Source organism: Notamacropus eugenii, chromosome 4, assembly GCF_028372415.1.
Source record: "Notamacropus eugenii isolate mMacEug1 chromosome 4, mMacEug1.pri_v2, whole genome shotgun sequence".
In the NCBI taxonomy this organism is placed as follows: domain Eukaryota; kingdom Metazoa; phylum Chordata; class Mammalia; order Diprotodontia; family Macropodidae; genus Notamacropus; species Notamacropus eugenii.
This window is the reverse complement of record NC_092875.1, coordinates 411,711,868-411,730,588: the sequence shown is the minus strand read 5'-3', so window position 1 is coordinate 411,730,588 and position 18,721 is coordinate 411,711,868. Positions and strand designations below refer to the sequence as shown.

The following is an 18,721-nucleotide window of genomic DNA, read 5'->3' as shown; positions in this document are numbered from 1 at the left end:
AACTTTGAATTTCAAATTTTCTCACTTCCTTTTTGTCCACTCACCCTCAATGAGAAGGCAAGTAATTCATTATGGGTTATACATGGGTAGTCATGTAAAACACTCCCAAAATGATCATGTTGTGAAAGACTATTTATGTTTCCCCTCTATCCTATCCTGTCTCCCATTTATTCTATTCTCTCCCTTGACCCTGTTCCTCCTCAAAGGCATTTGCTTCTGATTACCCCTCCCCAATCTCCCCTCCCTTCTATCATTCCTCCTTATCCCTTCTCCCCAATTTCTTGCCAGGTAAGATAGATTTCCATGCCCAGTTGAGGGTGTATGTTATTCCCTTCTTAAACCAAATCCAGTGATTTGGTTTAATTCATTGCCTCTCACCTCCCCCCTTCTCCCCTCCACTGTAAAAGCTTTTCTTGTCCCTTTTATGTGAGATAATTTATCCCCATTCAACCTCTCCCTTTCTCCTTCTTCCAGTACATTCCTTTCTCTCACACCTTAATTTTATTTTTTAGATATCATACCTTTTTATTCAACTCATCTTGTGCCCTCTGCCTATATATAGATATAGACATATTCCCTCCAAATTCTCTAATACTGACAAAGGTCTTATGAGTTACAAATATCATTCCATGTAGGAATGTAAACAGTTCAAGTTTAATAATTCCCTTATGATTTCTCTTTCCTGTTTATTTTTTCAAGCTTCTCTTGAGTCTTGTATTTGAAAGTCAAATTTTCTATTCAGTTCTCATCTTTTCATCCAGAAAGTATATTCAGTTTTGCTGGGTTCTTGGTTTTCATCCTACCTCCTTTGACCTCCAGAATTTCATTCCAAGTCCTCTGATCTCCTAATGTAGATGCTGCTAAATCTTGTGTTATGCTGATTGTGTTTTCACAACACTTAAATTGTTTCTTTCTGACTGCTTGTAATATTTTCTCCTTTACCTGGGAACTATGGAAATTGGCTGCAAAAATCCTAGAAATTTTCCTTTTGGGATCTCTTTCAGGAGGCAATTGGTAGATTCTTTCAATATCTATTTTATCCTCTGGTTTTAGAATATAAGGGCAGTTTTCCTTGAAAATTTATAGAAAGATGATGTCTAAACTTTTTTTTTTTTTGTAATTATTGCTTTCAGGTAGCCCAATAATTTTAAAATTGTCTCTCCAGAATCTATTTTCCAGGTCAGCGGTTTTTCCAATGTGATATTTCACAGTGTCTTCTAATTTTTTTTATCCTTTTGGTTTTGTTTTATAATTTCTTGATTTCTTATAGAATCCTTAGCTTCCATTTGCCCCATCCTAATTTTTAGGGAATTATTTTCTTCTGCTTTTTAAGGCAGATAAAGCCTCATTGCCTTTATGGACATCTTTTGCCATTTGGGTTAGTCCATTTTTTTAAGGTGTTATTTTCTTCAACATTTGTGATGGCAACAAAAGTAGGATCTTTTGCTGTTTTTGTTTTAGTATAATCAAGTGCCTCTGATTGAATCTTGCCTTTATCAACCAAGAGTCTTTACTAGGAGTAAAGTACAGAAGCAAGAGTTTCTTTAACTAGAAACAGTATATGTATTTGTATTGTTAATTATTCTAATGTGATTAAAGATCTTCCCCACCCATTAAGGGGCCTGCACATTAAGGGAAGCTTGATTAGGGGAGCTGTTTTGTAGAAATGTCCCAAGTACCTTTTTTTTTCTGTTGAGGCCCTGGGTCCCAGGATGATGCCCTGTGACTGTGAGAAGCTGATAAATACTCTGAGGTGAAGTTTTGCTTTGGGATTCACTCATTGGAAAGTTATTTGGTCACATGAGACTCTGGATAGCCAATGAGTCTCCCAGCTTTGAAAACCCAGATGTTGGTGCTTCCCTCTCTGGTTACTTTGGTCACACAGTTGGACCTATCTATTGTTCTATGATATATGTATTGCTTATTGTCAGACAGTTGGCAGCCTGTCTGTTGGTCTTTATTTCTCTTCTTGTATTTTCCTCTGTTGGTGAATGATATATGCGCTTGATTAAAGGAGATTGTTGACTCCTCAACAATTGCTTTCCTTTTAGAAAAGCAGATCAAAGAACCTACAATAGTAGTCCCTCCCCCTTCCCCTGTGTATGTCAGGGTGCTTACTGTTACAGTATTTTGGGGGATCTTCTTTAGCAAACTGTTGACTCAATTTTCATGATTTTCTTGCATCACTCTCATTTCTCTTCTCATTTTTCCTCTAATTCTCTTACTTTGTTTTCAATATCCTTTTTGAACTCTTCCATGGCCTGAGACCAATTCATACTTTTCTTGAAGTCTTTGGATATATGAGCCTTAACTTTATTGTCTTCTTTTGGTTGTATACTTTGATCTTCTTTGTCACCCAAGTAACATACTCTGAATAACCAAAGTAACTTTTAGTCTATAGTCTGAGTTTTCCCCCGCTGTTTTGCTCATTTTTCCAGCCAATTACTTGACTTTTTAACTCTTTGTAGGGAAAGGACTCTGCTTCCAGTGTTGAGGGTGCACTGTCCCAAACTTCAGGGGTTTTGTGCTGCTGTTTTCAGAGACATTTCTAGGGACCTTTAATTTTCATTTCTTTCAAGGTAGGATGATCAAGGGAGATGTGTTTACTCCTTTCCTGGCCTGTGCTCTCATCTGTGAGCAATCACAGGCACTCTTTTTAGTTTGGAACTGTGAGGAGGATTCTCTATCAATTGCTACCACACAGTCCTCCTCCTCACCCCAGGACTGTCACTCATGACTCTGCCCTAGAGCCAAGCATAGGCAAAGCAGGGGAATCCTGTCTAGGTGCCAGCAAAGAGATTTCTCAAATATCTCTCTGATCAGCTGCTTGATCCCACCACCATTTGTAGGCCAAGAACTCTAGAAGCAGATGCTGGTGCCCTGGAACTGGGGCCAAACCATGCCCCTCTCTCACTCATGTCTGAGAGACCTTTCTTACTGATCTTCTAAGTTGTTTTTGGCGTTTCTGGGTTGAGAAGCTTGGAAACCACCACAGTTGCCAGTGATTTAGTGCCCTGAGGCCTGCTTTGGGTTTGCTGGGACCTGATCTATGTTGGTGTATTTTGTACTGGACTACACTCCTCTCCCAACCCAGTGCAATAGACCTTTCCTGTTGGCCTTCCAGGTTGTCTTAGTCTGGAAATTTGTTTCACTCTTTTTTTGATTTTGCTGCTCAAGAATTTATTTAGAATCTTTTTTACACATATTTGGAGGGATTTGGGGGAGAGTTCAAACAAATCCTTGCTTTTACTCTGCCATATTGGCTCTACCCCCTTGATTTCTTATACAATCTTTAAAAAATAGTGTTGTGTTAATGACATTTAAATCATTGACTGTTGAGTTTCTATAACAGTAGTCATCTCTAAAGGACTCAGTCAGTTCAGTGGGATGGTTGTAGACAAAAACAAACAAATAAAAACCAATCTGGGAAGGGCTATTGCTATTCACTCCAATATCTTACCATGGTATACCACTGGGAAGGTTTTCCTGAGATTGGTCCTATTATTTCATTGATATTGTGAGATATTCTTTCATCGTGGCTCTAGTAAAGACAGGTCTGAAAAGTTCTCTTAAACAAATACCTACATATTTACCCTCTCCTTTATCCAGTCTCAAAGCTTGGTTTGTGACTTTGGGCAAGTCACAAACTTTCTCTTTTTCCTCAACTATCAAATTTATTTTCTATCAGCATTAAAGTTATCATTATCCTCCAATATCAAACAAATGATGAGTCAAAAAGCAATTATTAAACAAGTTCTATACGTCAAGCACTATATTTTATTCCAATGATCCAAATACTCCTGCCCTCAAGGAGCTTATTCCCTATTAGGTGAATTAAAAAAATATTCACAGATAAGTCAAATTTCAATGTGTCACTAAGAATTTATTAATTTCTTTTTATGTAGATAGCACTGTGATAAATGCTAGGAATTCAAAGAAAGACCAAAAACAAATGGAAAACAAACAAACAAAACAACAGACTTTACTCTCAAGGATCATGCAGTCTAATACAAATAACTATATACAAATAAGATATAGACAGGATAAACTAGATAAATAACCTCTCTCTATATATATGCACACAATGTACACACAGACACACACATATGTATATGGACTATCATCTGTGTAGAACATAAACTTCACTGGAGCATAGAAGACATGAAGGGGAGTGATGTGTAATCAGCCTGAAAAAAAATAAATTCTCAAGAAATTTTCTATTTGGTGTAGCAAGAATGTTTTTCATTTATTTTTAGTTTTCAACATTTACTTTTATAGTTCTTTGAGTGCTAAATTTTCTTTTTCTCCCTTCCCTTCCCCCTCCCCAAGATGGCATGAAATCTTACATAGGCTATGCATGTACAGTCATATTAAACATATTTTATGCCATGAAAGAAGAATCAGAAGAAAAGGGAAAAACCACAAGAAAGTAAAAGAACAACAAAAAAAGAGAAAGTCTTTCAGCTGTTCAGTCTCCATAGTTCTTTCTCTGGATGTGGATAGCATTTTCCATCATGAGTCTTTTGGGATTGTCTTAGATCATTGCATTGCTGAGAAGAGCTAAGTCTAACAAAGTCAGTCATCACACAATGTTGCTGTTACTGTATATAGTGTTCTCCTGGTTCTGCTCACTTCACTCAGCATCGGTTCATTTAAGTCTTTCCAGGTTTTTCTGAAGTCCACCTGCTCACCATTTCTTATGAAACAACAGCACTCCATTACATTCATGTACTGTGACTTGTTCAACCATTCCCCAATTGATGGACATCACCTCAATTTCCAATTCTTTGCCACTACAAAAAGAACTGATATAAATATTTTTGTATATGTGAGTCATTTCCCCATTTTTTATGCTGTCTTTGGGATACAGACTTACTAGTGATATTCCTGGATCAGAAGATGTGCAAAATTTTATAGTCTTTTGGGCATAGTTCCAAATTAGCAAGAACATTTTTGATTAAAAGAGTAATGCAAACCTGGAAGGAATTTTATTGCATGATAGTTAAAGGCTCTGTATTTCCCTTTGTCCTACTTGATGTTTTTATGAAAGATTTTTAGTGAAAACAGAGGATTAACTTAACAAATCTGTATGGCACAATTTAATATGGATGGCTAATATGTTGAATAACTGAATCAGGATTTAAAGATATATTGGAAAGCAAAATAATTGACTTGTTCTAACATGATTATTTGAATACAGATAAACCTAAAGTATTGTTGTTTAGTCATTTCAGTTGTGCCTGACTCTTTATGACCCCATCTGGGATTTCCTGGCAAGGATACTTGAGTAGTTAACTATTTCCTTCTCCAGTTTATTTAACAGATAAGGAAGCTGAAACAAACAGTTAAATGACTTGTCCAGGGTCAAACAACTGGTGTCTGAGACCAGATTTGAATTCGTAAAGATTAGTATTCCTGACTCCAGGCGTGGCACTCTATCCACAGCACCACTTAGCTGCCCCTAAAGTACTGTACATAGCTATAAAAGAACTCTTAACTTGTACGTAATGGAAAAGACCAAACCTAAATGTTCATGGAGAAAAATTTGACTCCGGAGTCAATATAAATTGATAATGGAAAATATCAAAGGATAACTTGAATTTAATAGAAATAAAGCATTTGGAAGAAAGGGCATCATACTCTTACTATACTATATAGTCCAAACCATGGACGAGGGCTGGGGAGCCTGCGCCCTCAAAGTCCCATGTGATCTTCTTGGTCCTCAAGTGTGGTCCTTTGACTGAATCTAAATTTCACACAACACATCCCCTTAATAAAAGGATTTGTTCTGTAAAACTTAGACTCAGTTAAAAGTCCATACCCAAGGACCTAGAAGGCCGCATGTGGCCTTGAGACAGTGGTTTCCCTGCCCCTGTAGACCATGGAGTAGTAATAAATTTCACCATGTCTTGAAAAAAGTAAATAACATCAAGATAGAATTCAAATTATATCATTAAGAATACTGAACAAAGCATAGATGGTTAGCCCCAAAGGCAAGATTTTTGTGTCATGTATGGACATGATACAATTCCATTAATTCAACAGATGTTTACAAGTTCCTCTTACGGTAGAGGACCTCAAATATTTGAAGAGGGGTTAGATTTGTTTTGTAGTATAGTGCCATAAGACACAACTGAGTCAATAAGTAAAAGTTACAGAGAAGACAGTTTTAACATAAAGAAGGACTTTCTAATAATTAGAGAGGATAAGGAATGAGTGGTTTGCTTAGTGAGATAAGGAGTTCTTTATTATTGTAACTGTTATGGGGATGTTGGATAAAGCATTTCTGAATTGGGTGTATGGTTTGACCAGAAGATCTCTAAGATCTTGTCATCTTTTTTTCTTTTTTAAGATTCTGTTTTAAGTGTTATATAAGTTGCACAGCCAAGAGACTTATGAATTCAGGGGATAACAAGATCAGGAAGATTTTGTAAGAGGTAGAGCTGATTCTTGAAATACGGATAAAAATTTTAGAAAAAGAAAGATGGGTAACACTTCAATAGGCAGAAAGGAGGGCACAAGACTATCTGTGTTGGGGAAATGACACCCACACTGGTGTAGAGGTAGTGATGATGAAGATTTTTTCATGGCATAGAGAACACAGGAGTCTAGCCAATGTGGAAAAACACAAGGGTGTAATTGAAAATCCTAGGTGGAAGGTAGATCTAACGCCAGATATGAGATGGCATTGTACATCAGGCTAAAGGGTTAGGGCTTTTTCTTTGGCAATAAGAAATTTGGCAGCTGGGAAGTGGCATCTATAATGTCACTGAGAAAAACTAATCTAGCATTAATATTCAGAATGGATTGAAAGGGAAGAAGTCTGGAAATAAGCAGATCACTTAAGAAGTTATTACAAATGTGGAAAGATGAGGAAATGGAGACTTGCATTAGTGTAGATGCAGTCTAATGGAAAGGAAGGGGGCATATTTGAGAAGCATTACAATAACAATGGTAGCTGACATTTATAGAGAAGTTTACAATTCACAAAACTCTCTACAGATTATCAAAGAATTTGTAGAACTCTGTCTCTTACTGGATTGGGTATCACTTAACCTAACAGGGCTTCAGTATAATGATGATGATGGTGTTGATTATAGCTAACATTCACAAAACATTTTGAGTTATAAAGCTCTCTACAACTATTATCTCATTTGATCCTTACAATAACCTTGAGAGTTAAGTGCAACTATTATCCCCATTTTATTGATGGGGGAACTGTGACAGAAAGGGCTAAGTGGCTTGTTGTAAGGTCATCTGACTCATAGGTGTCTGAGATGGATCGAAACTCAGATCTTTCAGGAGTCCAAGTCTAGTATTCTATCCATGGTGTCACTTTGCTGTCTTACAGTTTCTTCAACTGTAAATGAGGAGATAGAACTAGATAATATTAAATAGTCCCTTCCAGCTCTAGGTATATGATCATACCAATATGATTTATGAATCTTCCCAGTTCTGTAGTCTGGATTACAGGAAACATGACATCACTGGTGATAAAAACACTGAGGTCAGAAATTATTACTGATTTGTTTGGAAAATGATGACTTTTGTTCTAGATATGATGCCTAAAAGATATTTCAGCATTGGGGTAGTTTTGTGATCTCATTGGATTAAATATTATGTTCATCACTGTATATCAAATCTCTATTTACCTAATCTTTTAGTGAATACCTTGGTCCATATCATCCCCTATTTGCTCCAAAGACAATCCATCTAGTTTTGGAGACTTGTATTGGGTCTTTTAATACTTCAAGAATGCCAGTTGAACAACACAAGTTGTTCATCTGTTACCCTTTATTTCTACTACATGAACTGCCTGCCTTCTTTTCGAATCATGACTGTCCTTGATGATACCTTTTTTTACACTTATTCTAAGTCACCTTTGGAGAAATGCTGTAGTCATCTTGTGTGCATAGGGCATCTTTTACTGTTTTCTTCATTAGAAAGTTTGTATTCTTCTTAAGTTGTGGTACTTCTTAATTTGCATCTATCCTTTTATGGGGAAGTTATTATGGGGAAAGAGCAGCTCAAAGTATCAGTGGTTGGTTCATAACTGTGGGTGTCTCTCAAGGATCCATACTGGTATTTCTCATTATATTCTGTCAGTTAAGAACCGAAGCACTGTCCTTGTTATCAGTTATAATATCTATCCAGAGGATTCACATCTCTCTCTCTCTCTCTCATCTCTCTCTCTCTTTCTCTCTCTCTCTCTCTGTCTCTTTCTTCATCTATCTATTTTATCTATTTACTTATAAATATATCCATGTCCTAATCTATTTATGTCTGTGAATCGCTCTGTATACATCCATGTATGTGTGTATATATACATCCACATATGTATGTGTGCATATACACATATATGTATACACACAATACATACATATATGTATATACTGTGGATAGCCATATAGCTACATAGATAGGAAAGACAGAATAATACTGTATACTATCTATATATCTGTATGTCTATCTACAGCATGTGTGTGTATGTGTGTGTATGTGTGTGTGTGTGTGTGTGTGTATCTATCTATGGAGAGAGGGGGAGAGAGAGAGAGAGAGAGAGAGAGAGAGAGAGAGAGAGAGAGAGAGAGAGAGAGAGAAAGAGAGAGTTGCAGTCTTTCATTGCCAACTTCCTGTTAAACATGTCCCATAGACATCTGAAACTCAATAGGTCCAAAACATAACTCATTATCTTTTCCCCCTAACATCTACCCCTCTTTGAACTTCCTTATTACTGTTAAGGACACTATCATCCTTCTGGTCACTCAGTTTATCTTGTGTAGACAAATATTGGACAAATATTATTTTTATCTTTATGTTTCTTGTCTATCGCATCTTAGGTCATCCCTACACTAGTTTTGGCTCTCATCATCTCTCACCTGCAATCTGACAACAATGTCCTCTTTGTTGAGTATATCAAGCCTTTCCCCAATTCTACTTACCTTCCATGAAGCTGCTATTTTTTTGTGATTTTCCTACAATTCAGATCTGAACATGTCATTTCATTATTTAATAAACACCAGTGGTGCCCTAATACCAAAATATAAACTTCTCTGACATTTAAAGTTCTTCCAAATATGGTTACCTTCTACTTTCCTTAATGTCTTATTCCCTTCTATGTATTCTGCTATCTAAGCATACAGTTGACTTGCTGTTTACACATACAACATTCCAAATTTAGTCTCCTTATCTTTACATTGGCTGTACCATGTGATATTCATCTTCCTCACTACTGTCTCTCATCTCTCATATCCACCATGGTTCAGCTCAAGAACCACCTTTTTATGGGAAACTTTTCCTGATTTTCCCATTTATTAGTGCCCCCCTCCCAAGAATATTTTGTGATCGTTTTCCTTATTTTCTATATACATACACAAATTATGTCTGTATCTTTATCCCTATCTTTCCATTTTTATTGAATTGCTGATCATTACTTTAATTTGGGCTCAGAATAAATAGTAACTATCTACGGGCAGTATACATACACAATCTGCCTCCCCCACTAGAATATAAGGTCCTTGAGGACAGAGACTGTTGCACTTTTTTCTCTGTATCCCCAATGACTTTCTTAATGTCTGGCAATCAATAGGTTCTTAGTTTATTGAAAAACCATCCAAATGGAAAACAGATTTCCTATGAATGGTAAACTCTGCCAGATGCTCCTGTTTAGAGACGCTATTATGTTGATTACTTTGGACCTCAGAATACTACAGGACCTCTTTAAGAAGATCTATGACCACTCAGAAGAGATTTGATCTGTGCAACAAAGAACTTATAGTCATCATAAACATGCCAGTGTGTTTCAGTGGCAACCCTAAAGTCCACACAAGATCATTTTCTATGCTGGTTTTAGTGAACTAAGCTGCTAGAGAGCTGTTTGCAGAGTTATGTCTCAAGGAAAAAAGCCCTAGGAAGGATTGTGTTTGGATACATACTCTGACATCTGCAGAACACCATCCCTTTTAGAATGTGTTCATCAGGTTTCTATTGGTATTTTTTCTGAATCTGGTCAGTATGTTGTACTTTGTTCCATGGGCCTATAGATCTTATATTCCATACTCTGGGAGAGTAGAGTTCCTTTTAAAAATTTCCAGTTAATAACAAAATAATTAAAATTAGTAACTATTTTACATGGTGTTTGAAAATATATGGAGTATTATTCTTATAACAACTATGAGGTGGTTAATGTGAATATTAACAACCCTTTCATACAGATGATAAAACTGGAGCTCAGAGAAACTAGGTAATTTGTCCATGATTAAACAACCAGTATATATCAGAGTAAGGATTGGAACTCATGTCTTAAATCTGAGACCAGTTCTCATTCTATCAATCTACACCGTTCTACTTATTTGTACTTATGTGGGCCTATTTAAAGAGAGCTCATGAGCTAATCAGGTTACTAGAATTAGTTAGCCACTAATGATAAATAATCCCAGGCTAGTCCATAGACCTATGAATGAGCACATGGTGCTGAAGTCCCAGCTGTATTTACCAGGACGCAAAATTAGTAGGAATATATACTGCAAAGTACAGAGGTTGTACTTAAACGTAACATACATATGCAATATAATATAGATAGATAGATAGATAGATAGATAGATAGATAGATAGATAGATAGATAGATAGATAGATGATAGATAGATAGATAGATAGATGATAGATAGGTGATAGATAGATAGATAGATAGATAGATAGATAGATAGATAGATAGATGGATAGATAGATAGGGATAAAGACACAGACACTTATTTGTTTAGGCATAAAGAAAATAAGCAAAATGATGACAAAATACTTTTGGGAGAGGGGCACTAATAAATGGGAAAATCAGGAAAAGCTTCCCATAAAAATGTGGCTCTTGAGCAGAACCATGATGGAGATGAGAGATGAGAGACAGTAGTGAGGAAGAAGAACATTGCATGGTACACCTATATATATATATACACACACATTATATATATAATGTTATGTGTATATGTATAACATATATATCCAAATATGAGAGAATAATACTAATGGTAACAGTAGCAGCAGCTGCAGTAGTAGTAGTAGTAGTCGTCATAGCTGTAGTCATAGTAAACAACACATATATGTGAATGGACAGGTGGAAAACAAACCAGTGAACAAGAAACTATTGAAGATGCTAGACAAGGATGGGGCATTAATTAATGGGAACAGGAACAAAATGGATAGAAGGAGGAAATTGATAGCATAGTTGAGGTAGGATAGTTTGAAATGACAGAGAGTATGACCTACTAAGAAAAGAGAGATGAATAAAAAGAGTGGAGAAACTGAAATCATTCTAAATATTCATATTAGTTTGCCCTCAATGCAATAGAAGGATATAGAAATAGGTTGGATAAAAATGTTTACGTGGGATATAGATCAGAGTCAAACAATATCTGAGAGCATAAGGGGTTACAGTATGCACCTTAGGAATGAGATAAAAAATCATTAAAGATTCAAAGCATTGGATATTTAAACCTACTTTCCTACCTTTTTCAGCATTTGTCATTGTACAGACATAGGCATAATGTAACTTTTTTTGCTAAAAAGGCTGGGATCCTCAGGGAGAAGAAATTCACTATAACAACCCTCTTTTTAGATAGCTTCTGTATGAAAGACTTTTATACTTATCACCTTCATCACTGTGATTTTTTTATGGACAAGAAAGGGATAGGATGTTTTAGGTATAGATTGGATCAGCTGGTTTCTCTGTTTATCTCAAAATCTAAACTTCTTTCAAAAGCATAAATCGAGTCTGTGAAAGAGACAAAAGTCAAATTGAGAACTAAAACTGGGATTTTCCCATCTCACAACTGAGATCATGCCTAAACACCTGCAGATGTGTGAATGAAATGTGATTGGGCAGGATGTCAGAGGATGCCCTTCTGTGTTTACATGATGTTCATCTTTCAATACTGGAAACATATGTACTCTGTTTAGTATTTTTACTATTATGCTAAGTGTAGGCAGGTGTATATCTTACTGTTCTAAGATCACAAAAATGTATAAGCTGGCTTACATCCAGACTGGCTTGCAATTTTATGCTTTCTGATCTTTAATGAAGATGGTCCATCAAGCCATCTAATTTAGTAGGAGGCTCAATTTCTTCTGAGCCTAAATTAAACTACTGACCAGTAATTGTTGAGAAATATAAGGTTAGGGATTGGGACTAAATTAGTGATGTCATAATTATACAGAGATCCTGATGAGGAGTACATTTTTACTATTACAGATTATAACCTTCTTTGCAATTTATAGAATTAGTTTGCCTATAGCAGAGGTATTAGACAGATTAAAATGTAATTGAGAAATATTTAACAAAATAAGTAAAATACAATAAAAATGATAATTTTACACTTTAAAACTAGCAAATACTTAGCTGCAGGGATACTTATGTATGGATTAGTGGCCCTGTTTATATTTCAAGTGGACACCACTGGTTTAGAGCACTAAAATGTTGAATAACTTCTCCAAGATCAGGCATTGCATATCAGAGATTTGATTTTAACCCTGGTCCTGGCATCATTTATTTCAAGCTGGAATGAAAGGGCTATTGAGTCCAATTTTTTCATTTCACATATAAGAAATTTAATCCCAGAGGCATTAAGAGACTTGCAAAAGGTCATAGAGGTAGCATTGGAAGTGGAATTTAAATCTAGGTCTTGGTGACTCCCCAGTCCAGTGTGCTTCCTGTCTTTAAAGGCCAGCTCCTAATTCATGATGACATACTGCTTTCTCCCATGATGTCAATACTCTCAGTATATAGTAGGTATTTCCATCTTCTCTGCATAAATGATTTCTTTGAAAAACAAAAGCTATTTTTAAAAATAAATTTTGTTGATGCAGTTTTTTTTTTATTTTTACAAGTCATTTCCCACTGAAGAGACAAAATCTCTCCCAAATTCCTAGTTTTATAAATGAGTAAACTGAGTCCCAGAGAATTGATATAAGCTGCCCTATGGTCACAAAGCTAGTCAAGGGCAGAAGTTAAAGAATTTATTTTTGTAATGACATGACATTATTTATCCTAAAGCCCTTTTTTTATTCTTATTATACATTAGCTTATAAGTGATATGAATCTTCTGTACCAAACAATCCAATACAGATAGAAATATACATCTTATCAAATTACTGAAGTTTGTATCATGTTTGATGTTTTATAAAAAAACTTTACATATAGTTCCTCATTTGAACCTTTTAACAACACTTTGAGGTACATGAAAGGTATTATTCTTGTGTTATAAATAGTAGTAATAACAATAGAATTTATGTAACACTTTATGGCTTACAAAGCACTTTATAGACGATCTCATTTGATCCTCACAACAATTCTGTGACTCAAGTGCAATTTCTCATTTACAAAGGAGAAAACAAGGGCTCAGAAAAGTCATGACATGTCCATGGTCAGCTATTAAGTGTCAGAGTCAGAGTAAGAGGCAAACCTATATTTGCCTAAAAGACTATTTTATGAATTACTCACACAAGGCAAGCACTCACATGGAGGTCAGAAGAAATGATGCACGTATGCTCTCAAGGTTTCTCTGAAGAACTTTGGAATTAATTGTGAGACATGGGAGACACTGGCACAAGACAGCTCACCATGATGCGCCTGATCAAAGAAGATGTTGTGCTCTATAAACAAAGCAGAATTGCAGGAGCTCAAAAAAATGGGAGATAAATCAATTTAAAGACATCTCTATCCCAAATGTTCATAAGGACTATTTGTGCCTGACCTGTGGTAGAACCTTCCAAACTCATATTGGTCTGATCATTCATGTTCAGACACACTGTATCTTGATCCCAACATAGTGATGTCATTTTAGACCTCTTCTAGAACAAAAAGCAACAACCAATCAACCAGTTAGAGCCAGGATTTGAACACAGGATTGACTCAGAGTCCTGTATTCAATATAATTTCCTTTGTTGCTTCTAAACTGATGTTATAACTTCATTGATAAGAAATTCTTTCTATTTAGTCTAATTCTCCATGCTCCAATTCTAACTTAATCCCACCATGTCCTTATCCTTTGCGTGAAGATAAAAGAGTCACTCCTGTCCTTATGCCAGATTTAGCTTCTTATTTGGACTTGGAGGTACTTGGAAGCAGAGGAAAATCAGTTAAACATCTCCCCCCAATTTTAACTCCCTAAAAGATAGGTTTCCCTAGGGAGAAAAGTCACAATCTCCATGAACTATTTCCTCATGCATAAAATACAATAGTCGGACAGTAGACTGTATGACTTCTAAGGTCTCTTCCAGTTAAACATCCATGATATGATTTTTATGAATTCTGCAGTTGAGAAGAAAATACCATGATGAATCCAGGCTGCAATATGTGGATGAATCCCACTCCTGCCTGTAAATTCATTTTTAAGGCAATGCCAATCAAGCCTTATATATTTACTCAACTTACTAAGTGTCTAAACCAGTGGGATGAGAAATGCATGTAGATCTGTGATGTTACTATTATAGAGAGCTCTTATGAGGAAACTTCCTCTACATATTCTGATTGAAGCCTTCTCTGCAACTTATCATCCAAATTCTTACAGTAATCATGATTCAGAGATGGGATCTGAATCCAGGTCTTCTTAACTCTGAGGCTGTTCTCTACCCACCAAACCCCTTTTTATTATAAAGCAATTCTCCTTACTTCACATCAGCACAATGTAAACATGGCATTGATGCAAGGTTATTTCCTCCCTTACCATGTTGTTTCAGAACTAGCTATTTTTTTCTTGAGTAGCCAAAGTGGGAGTGGAGTAGGAAGATTAAAGAGCTAATAAAGTTATGTCTTATTTGAGCCAGAAAAATAACTGGAGTGATTATTTTAGTAGTACAAGAAATGAGCATATCAAGAGGGCAGATTTATAGGGCAAACCATCTGAGTTGCAGGATTGTAGATTTAGACTTTGAAGAAATTTAAGAATGAATTAATATTAAAAAAAAACAGCTTTAAGCAGTCTCTATGTGCTAAGCACTGAGAACACAAGTAGAAAATTATAACCGTTCCTGTTCTCAAGAAGCTAATGGGAGACTTGCGAGATGAATATTATGACCCCCTTATTTTATAGAGAAAGAAACAGATTCTAAGAAGTTAAATTGCTTGCCCAAGATCACAGTGGTAGGAAAAAGTAAAACAAGGTTTCAAACTTAGGTTATCAGACTCCAAATTCAGCACAGGAAGGGACAAGCATTTATTGAGCACCTACTATTTGCTGGACACTGTACTAAATGCTTTAAAAATAGTATCTCATTTGATGTGGACTTGAAGGTGAAAATACGTCCATATGTATATATATACATACTTATATATTTTTGTTGTTCAGTTGTTGTAATTGTGTCTCAGTGACCTCATTTGGGGTTTTCTTGGAAAAGATGTTGGAGTGGTTATATACACATGAATACTTACGTATGTATATGCATCTACATGTACATGGCATTTTTGTAGACATGAACATTTTAAACATGTTTTTACAGTATTGAAACACCATATAAACATCATTATCTACCACTCTACCAGCCTGTCTGTTCACATGGATGTGATCGTCCTCATGCAATGGCACAGATGTTCTTTCAGAGGAGTGTTCAGTGGAACTCTAAATGCTACGGGAGTCCAAGTTAGCTGCAATATATTTGGCTATACCCCCTATAGGGTGCTGAAAGAACAAATAAATATTGACTTCAATAATTATAAGATAAGACTTTATATTTCCTGGAATGCATTAATTATTTACAACTTAAGGTGAAGATTCACAGCAAGGTTAGAATGCTGCATCTGGAAAGTATCACAGTCACAGAATGTGAAAGTTGGCCCAGAGATCAAGAGCTGGAAGGAAACGTATAGGCCATTACCACACATTTTACAAATTAAAAAACAATCTGCGACTAGCAGGTTTAGTAACTTGTCCAAGTAGGTAATGTCAGAGAGTCAAGTCAAAAGCCTTTGTTAAATGCCTATTGCCAGGCAATGTGCTAAGTACTGGGGGTACAAAGAAAGCAAAAGACATTCCTTGCTCTCAAGAAACTCACACTCTAAAGAGAGAAACAACTCTCTCTACACACACACACACACACACACACACACACACACATACACACAGATATATGTATATATGTATATATATTATAGTTATATATTATAATTCTATATAGATACATAGAATTATAATTTATATTATAATACAATTATATGCAATACATGTAATTATTATAAGTGTAAATAAAATTTATAATAAAAATAATATATAATATAATTATATATGAATATAAATTTTATATATTATAGTTGTGTGTATAATTATATACATATAGTTATATATAAATATATATTTATTCATATATAAATATTATATAAATCATATATATATATATATATGGAGAGAGAGAGAGAGAGAGAGGTGATCCAGCTTCCTCTTTAAGAAGGTCAATATAGAAGCTGAGTGGAGGATGGACTAAACTAGAAAGAGACTTGTTATAGAGACCAATGAGCGCATTATGGGAATACTACATGGAAAAGGTGGCAAGAATGGTGGCAGTGTTTAAAGGCGCATATGTGAGAGTTGTGAAGTTAGAAATGACAGCACTTTACAGCCGATTAACTATACAGTTGAGACTGAAGTCAAGGATTACACCTAGGTTGTCAGCTTGTGTGAATAGGAGAATAGTGACACCCTCTACAGTATTAGAAAAATTATGGAAATGGGTTAATTAAAAGAGAAAAACAGAGTTCAGCTTTGGACATGTTGATTTTAAGATGTCTGTGAGACGTGAGGTATGAAATATCCCAAAGGCTGTTTGAGATATGAGTTTAGAAGTCAAGAGAGAAGTTAGGGTGGAAAAATGAAATCTGAGAATTTTCTTTGTGGAGATTAAAGTTGAAAACATGGGAGTTGATGAGATTACCAAGTGAAATAGTATAGAAGGAAAAGAGAAGAGATCCCAGGAAATAGCCTGGAGTTAATGGTCATGACCAGGATGATGATGCAGGAAAGGAGAGTGAGAAAGAATGGTAAGACAAATAGGAGGAGAACCTGAAAGGGAACAGTGACATGAAACTTTAGAGAGAAGAGAGTATCAAGGGAAGTGTCAAGTGTCAAAGCGTCAAGTGTCAAAGGCTGCCAAGAGGTGAAAAAGAATCATGAATGAGACAAGGTTATTAGATTTGGCAATTAAGAAATTACTGGTAACTTTCAATTGAGTGATGAGGTGAGAAGTCAGACTGTAGAGAGTTAAGAAGGGAATGAGAAAAAAGGAAGTAGAGGAACAGACAAAGATAGCCTTCTTTTAAGGAGCTTAGTATGGAAAGAGAGAAATGTATAGGGACATAGCTAGCAAGGAAGAATGAGTTTTTTAAAAGATGGAAGGAGATGTAGACATATTTGTAGGCAGCAGAGACATAGCCAGTAGATGAGGAGAAATGGGAGATAAGTGAGAGGGTACAGATGATGTGGGGAAGAGGGTGGAGGCAAGATTCACTAAAGAAGATGGGATCACAAGGGATGGGATCATATGTACAAGTGTAGATGTGGAGGAGATAGCTCTAGCAATGAGAAGGGCTACCTTTTCATGTGAAATTGAGGTAAAGGAGGAGAAAGCAAAGATAGTATCTTAGTCTTCTGACTCCAAACAATGTTCTCTTGATTATATCATGACAATTACAACATTTTTAGCTGTTAAATGACTTCAGAACATTTTTTGTAAGCTAGGATATTTTTATTAAAGTACATGTTTTCTGGATTCTGTAGTCCAACTGCCTTCTTTGGCAAATGAAGCAAATGAGGCCCAGAGATATTAAAGTCTAATAAGTTGTGGAAATGTAAGTGAATACAGTTATGTTGGTTCAGTGTCTAGATTTTGACCTTTATTTCTATGTTCTGTGGAAAGAACCTTGTAAATCACAAAGCACTTTGGAAATGGAAGTTGTTGTTATTTTATAATATTTAAAGTTTACAAAGTATATTACATGAATTATCCCAAGTTTTTACAACTCTGGGTCATGTATAATACAATTATTATGATTTCCAGTTTAAAGATTGGAAAACTGTGGCACAGAGAGGTTACTTAGTTGCACCCAAATCACAGAACAAATAAGAAACAGAGATGTAATTGGAGACTAGTTCTTTAGATTCTAAATCACTGTCTAAAGTATATCAAAATTTCCATATATTGTTGCCTTTTATATTGAGTGATACACCATGTAATTTTCATTTCTCCAGACATCTTCATTGAAGTTTTTTTTTTTAAATCTAAAATCCCCTTCTCACCAGATTCAACAAGCATTTCTGGGTCAACCTCTGAGTTTTCTGGAAATTTCATTATTATACTAATTCCTTTATTTGAGGTCCTTTTCTTCTTTTACAAGAAGGGTTCCTGGACAACTCCTTCTCAGTTCGTATTGGGAAATATGTAAAAACCTACAGCTGTCAGCTCATCTGAAGATCTTCTTCACTGGAGACCCCCCCACACACAATGTGATTTAAAGAAAGTTGTGACCAGATGTGACTAAAGAACCAATAGCCACAACCTATAAAAAGACTGTGTTTTTTATAGCTCCTGGTGTGAACATTATGAGGTGAGTAACAGATTTGTCCAGAATTCACAACATGCTGCTAAGTAAGCCAATGAATATCTATCTATGTTTACGTCTTCATCGCTACTTAAATAATTGCCTCAGTTTGCCAAGGTTCTTTATTTTTCTTTTGTTTTTGAAACAAA

General features: G+C 35.6%; 1 long non-coding RNA gene across 1 annotated transcript in view; it reads right to left on the bottom strand.

Annotated features, from left to right (window-relative positions):
- Nucleotides 1–18,721, bottom strand: part of LOC140501758 (uncharacterized) — a 117,905-nt gene that overhangs the window by 24,893 nt on the left and 74,291 nt on the right. The window contains exon 3 of the long non-coding RNA XR_011966344.1: nucleotides 13,505–13,639. This is a non-coding gene — a long non-coding RNA (uncharacterized lncRNA). The remainder of the gene's footprint in view (nucleotides 1–13,504; nucleotides 13,640–18,721) is intronic.